This window comes from Cyclopterus lumpus, chromosome 13 (assembly GCF_009769545.1).
Source record: "Cyclopterus lumpus isolate fCycLum1 chromosome 13, fCycLum1.pri, whole genome shotgun sequence".
Taxonomy (NCBI): domain Eukaryota; kingdom Metazoa; phylum Chordata; class Actinopteri; order Perciformes; family Cyclopteridae; genus Cyclopterus; species Cyclopterus lumpus.
This window is the reverse complement of record NC_046978.1, coordinates 21666149-21672148: the sequence shown is the minus strand read 5'-3', so window position 1 is coordinate 21672148 and position 6000 is coordinate 21666149.

The window sequence follows — 6000 nt, the reverse complement described above, 5'->3', positions numbered from 1 at the left end:
TGTGATGGAGGTTGTCTACCTCTTTCTGATATTAGTGGAGGTTGTCTCCGTCATGGAGGTTGTCTAACTCTTTCTGATATTAGTGGAGGTTGTCTTTGTGATGGAGGTTCTCTACCTCTGTTTCTGATATTAGTCGAGGTTGTCTTTGTGATGGAGGTTCTCTACCTCTGTTTCTGATATTAGTGGAGGTTGTCTCCGTCATGGAGGTTGTCTACCTCTTTCTGATATTAGTGTAGGTTGTCTTTGTGATGGAGGTTGTCTACCTCTGTTTCTGATATTAGTGGAGGTGGTCTTTGTGATAGAAGTAGTCTACCTCTGTTATTGATATTACTGACGGTGGTATTTGGGTTGGAGGTAGTCTACCTGTTTCTGATATTAGTGTAGGTAGTCTACCTCTGTTATATATATTAGTGTAGATGGTCCGTGTGATGGAGGTTGTCTACCTCTTTCTGATATTAGTGTAGGTTGTCTCCGTGATGGAGGTTGTCTACCTCTTTCTGATATTAGTGGAGGTTGTCTACCTCTTTCTGATATTAGTGGAGGTTGTCTACCTCTTTCTTATATTAGTGTAGGTTGTCTCCGTGATGGAGGTTCTCTACCTCTGTTTCTGATATTAGTGGAGGTTGTCTTTGTGATGGAGGTTGTCTACCTCTTTCTGATATTAGTGGAGGTTGTCTACCTCTTTCTGATATTAGTGGAGGTTGTCTTTGTGATGGAGGTTCTCTACCTCTGTTTCTGATATTAGTGGAGGTTGTCTTTGTGATGGAGGTTCTCTACCTCTGTTTCTGATATTAGTGGAGGTTGTCTCTGTCATGGAGGTTGTCTACCTCTTTCTGATATTAGTGGAGGTTGTCTTTGTGATGGAGGTTGTCTACCTCTGTTTCTGATATTAGTGTAGGTTGTCTACCTCTTTCTGATATTAGTGGAGGTTGTCTCCGTCATGGAGGTTGTCTACCTCTTTCTGATATTAGTGGAGGTTGTCTACCTCTTTGTGATATTAGTGGAGGTTTTCTACCTCTTTCTGATACTAGTGGAGGTTGTCTCCGTCATGGAGGTTGTCTACCTCTTTCTGATATTAGTGTAGGTTGTCTTTGTGATGGAGGTTGTCTACCTCTGTTTCTGATATTAGTGGAGGTTGTCTTTGTGATGGAGGTTCTCTACCTCTGTTTCTGATATTAGTGGAGGTTGTCTTTGTAATGGAGGTTCTCTACCTCTGTTTCTGATATTAGTGGAGGTTGTCTTTGTGATGGAGGTTCTCTACCTCTGTTTCTGATATTAGTGGAGGTTGTCTTTGTGATGGAGGTTGTCTACCTCTGTTTCTGATATTAGTGGAGGTTGTCTTTGTGATGGAGGTTGTCTACCTCTTTCTGATATTAGTGTAGGTTGTCTCCGTGATGGAGGTTGTCTACCTCTTTCTTATATTAGTGTAGGTTGTCTCCGTGATGGAGGTTGTCTACCTCTTTCTGATAATAGTGGAGGTTGTCTCCGTGATGGAGGTTGTCTACCTCTTTCTTATATTAGTTTAGGTTGTCTCCGTGATGGAGGTTCTCTACCTCTGTTTCTGATATTAGTGGAGGTTGTCTACCTCTTTCTGATATTAGTGGAGGTTGTCTTTGTGATGGAGGTTCTCTACCTCTGTTTCTGATATTAGTGGAGGTTGTCTTTGTGATGGAGGTTCTCTACCTCTGTTTCTGATATTAGTGGAGGTTGTCTCCGTCATGGAGGTTGTCTACCTCTTTCTGATATTAGTGTAGGTTGTCTTTGTGATGGAGGTTGTCTACCTCTGTTTCTGATATTAGTGGAGGTTGTCTTTGTGATAGAAGTAGTCTACCTCTGTTATTGATATTACTGACGGTGGTATTTGGGTTGGAGGTAGTCTACCTGTTTCTGATATTAGTGTAGGTAGTCTACCTCTGTTATATATATTAGTGTAGATGGTCCGTGTGATGGAGGTTGTCTACCTCTTTCTGATATTAGTGTAGGTTGTCTCCGTGATGGAGGTTGTCTACCTCTTTCTGATATTAGTGGAGGTTGTCTACCTCTTTCTGATATTAGTGGAGGTTGTCTACCTCTTTCTTATATTAGTGTAGGTTGTCTCCGTGATGGAGGTTCTCTACCTCTGTTTCTGATATTAGTGGAGGTTGTCTTTGTGATGGAGGTTGTCTACCTCTTTCTGATATTAGTGGAGGTTGTCTACCTCTTTCTGATATTAGTGGAGGTTGTCTTTGTGATAGAGGTTCTCTACCTCTGTTTCTGATATTAGTGGAGGTTGTCTTTGTGATGGAGGTTCTCTACCTCTGTTTCTGATTTTAGTGGAGGTTGTCTCCGTCATGGAGGTTGTCTACCTCTTTCTGATATTAGTGGAGGTTGTCTTTGTGATGGAGGTTGTCTACCTCTGTTTCTGATATTAGTGTAGGTTGTCTACCTCTTTCTGATATTAGTGGAGGTTGTCTCCGTCATGGAGGTTGTCTACCTCTTTCTGATATTAGTGGAGGTTGTCTACCTCTTTCTGATATTAGTGGAGGTTCTCTACCTCTTTCTGATACTAGTGGAGGTTGTCTCCGTCATGGAGGTTGTCTACCTCTTTCTGATATTAGTGTAGGTTGTCTTTGTGATGGAGGTTGTCTACCTCTGTTTCTGATATTAGTGGAGGTTGTCTTTGTGATGGAGGTTGTCTACCTCTTTCTGATATTAGTGGAGGTTGTCTCCGTGATGGAGGTTGTCTACCTCTTTCTTATATTAGTGTAGGTTGTCTCCGTCATGGAGGTTGTCTACCTCTTTCTGATATTAGTGGAGGTTGTCTTTGTGATGGAGGTTCTCTACCTCTGTTTCTGATATTAGTGGAGGTTGTCTTTGTGATGGAGGTTCTCTACCTCTGTTTCTGATATTAGTGGAGGTTGTCTCCGTCATGGAGGTTGTCTACCTCTTTCTGATATTAGTGTAGGTTGTCTTTGTGATGGAGGTTGTCTACCTCTGTTTCTGATATTAGTGGAGGTGGTCTTTGTGATAGAAGTAGTCTACCTCTGTTATTGATATTACTGACGGTGGTATTTGGGTTGGAGGTAGTCTACCTGTTTCTGATATTAGTGTAGGTAGTCTACCTCTGTTATTTATATTAGTGTAGATGGTCCGTGTGATGGAGGTTGTCTACCTCTTTCTGATATTAGTGTAGGTTGTCTCCGTGATGGAGGTTGTCTACCTCTTTCTGATATTAGTGGAGGTTGTCTACCTCTTTCTTATATTAGTGTAGGTTGTCTCCGTGATGGAGGTTCTCTACCTCTGTTTCTGATATTAGTGGAGGTTGTCTTTGTGATGGAGGTTGTCTACCTCTTTCTGATATTAGTGGAGGTTGTCTACCTCTTTCTGATATTAGTGGAGGTTGTCTTTGTGATGGAGGTTCTCTACCTCTGTTTCTGATATTAGTGGAGGTTGTCTTTGTGATGGAGGTTCTCTACCTCTGTTTCTGATATTAGTGGAGGTTGTCTCCGTCATGGAGGTTGTCTACCTCTTTCTGATATTAGTGGAGGTTGTCTTTGTGATGGAGGTTGTCTACCTCTGTTTCTGATATTAGTGTAGGTTGTCTACCTCTTTCTGATATTAGTGGAGGTTGTCTACCTCTTTCTGATATTACTGGAGGTTGATATTACTGGAGGTTGTCTCCGTCATGGAGGTTGTCTACCTCTTTCTGATATTAGTGGAGGTTGTCTCCGTCATGGAGGTTGTCTACCTCTTTCTGATATTAGTGTAGGTTGTCTTTGTGATGGAGGTTGTCTACCTCTGTTTCTGATATTAGTGGAGGTTGTCTACCTCTTTATAAAATTAGTGGAGGTTGTCTCCGTGATGGAGGTAGTCTACCTCTGTTTCTGATATTAGTGGAGGTTGTCTCCGTGATGGAGGTTCTCTACCTTTGTTTCTGATATTAGTGGAGGTTGTCTTTGTGATGGAGGTTCTTTACCTCTGTTTCTGATATTAGTGGAGGTTGTCTTTGTGATGGAGGTTCTCTACCTCTGTTTCTGATATTAGTGGAGGTTGTCTTTGTGATGGAGGTTCTCTACCTCTGTTTCTGATATTAGTGGAGGTTGTCTTTGTGATGGAGGTTGTCTACCTCTGTTTCTGATATTAGTGGAGGTTGTCTTTGTGATGGAGGTTGTCTACCTCTTTCTGATATTAGTGGAGGTTGTCCCCGTGATGGAGGTTGTCTACCTCTTTCTTATATTAGTGTAGGTTGTCTCCGTGATGGAGGTTCTCTACCTCTGTTTCTGATATTAGTGGAGGTTGTCTTTGTGATGGAGGTTGTCTACCTCTTTCTGATATTAGTGGAGGTTGTCTCCGTCATGGAGGTTGTCTAACTCTTTCTGATATTAGTGGAGGTTGTCTTTGTGATGGAGGTTCTCTACCTCTGTTTCTGATATTAGTGGAGGTTGTCTTTGTGATGGAGGTTCTCTACCTCTGTTTCTGATATTAGTGGAGGTTGTCTCCGTCATGGAGGTTGTCTACCTCTTTCTGATATTAGTGTAGGTTGTCTTTGTGATGGAGGTTGTCTACCTCTGTTTCTGATATTAGTGGAGGTGGTCTTTGTGATAGAAGTAGTCTACCTCTGTTATTGATATTACTGACGGTGGTATTTGGGTTGGAGGTAGTCTACCTGTTTCTGATATTAGTGTAGGTAGTCTACCTCTGTTATTTATATTAGTGTAGATGGTCCGTGTGATGGAGGTTGTCTACCTCTTTCTGATATTAGTGTAGGTTTTCTCCGTGATGGAGGTTGTCTACCTCTTTCTGATATTAGTGGAGGTTGTCTACCTCTTTCTTATATTAGTGTAGGTTGTCTCCGTGATGGAGGTTCTCTACCTCTGTTTCTGATATTAGTGGAGGTTGTCTTTGTGATGGAGGTTGTCTACCTCTTTCTGATATTAGTGGAGGTTGTCTACCTCTTTCTGATATTAGTGGAGGTTGTCTTTGTGATGGAGGTTCTCTACCTCTGTTTCTGATATTAGTGGAGGTTGTCTTTGTGATGGAGGTTCTCTACCTCTGTTTCTGATATTAGTGGAGGTTGTCTCCGTCATGGAGGTTGTCTACCTCTTTCTGATATTAGTGTAGGTTGTCTTTGTGATGGAGGTTGTCTACCTCTGTTTCTGATATTAGTGGAGGTTGTCTTTGTGATAGAAGTAGTCTACCTCTGTTATTGATATTACTGACGGTGGTATTTGGGTTGGAGGTAGTCTACCTGTTTCTGATATTAGTGTAGGTAGTCTACCTCTGTTATATATATTAGTGTAGATGGTCCGTGTGATGGAGGTTGTCTACCTCTTTCTGATATTAGTGTAGGTTGTCTCCGTGATGGAGGTTGTCTACCTCTTTCTGATATTAGTGGAGGTTGTCTACCTCTTTCTGATATTAGTGGAGGTTGTCTACCTCTTTCTGATATTAGTGGAGGTTGTCTACCTCTTTCTTATATTAGTGTAGGTTGTCTCCGTGATGGAGGTTCTCTACCTCTGTTTCTGATATTAGTGGAGGTTGTCTTTGTGATGGAGGTTGTCTACCTCTTTCTGATATTAGTGGAGGTTGTCTACCTCTTTCTGATATTAGTGGAGGTTGTCTTTGTGATGGAGGTTCTCTACCTCTGTTTCTGATATTAGTGGAGGTTGTCTTTGTGATGGAGGTTCTCTACCTCTGTTTCTGATATTAGTGGAGGTTGTCTCCGTCATGGAGGTTGTCTACCTCTTTCTGATATTAGTGGAGGTTGTCTACCTCTTTCTGATATTAGTGGAGGTTCTCTACCTCTTTCTGATACTAGTGGAGGTTGTCTCCGTCATGGAGGTTGTCTACCTCTTTCTGATATTAGTGTAGGTTGTCTTTGTGATGGAGGTTGTCTACCTCTGTTTCTGATATTAGTGGAGGTTGTCTTTGTGATGGAGGTTCTCTACCTCTGTTTCTGATATTAGTGGAGGTTGTCTTTGTAATGGAGGTTCTCTACCTCTGTTTCTGATATTAGTGGAG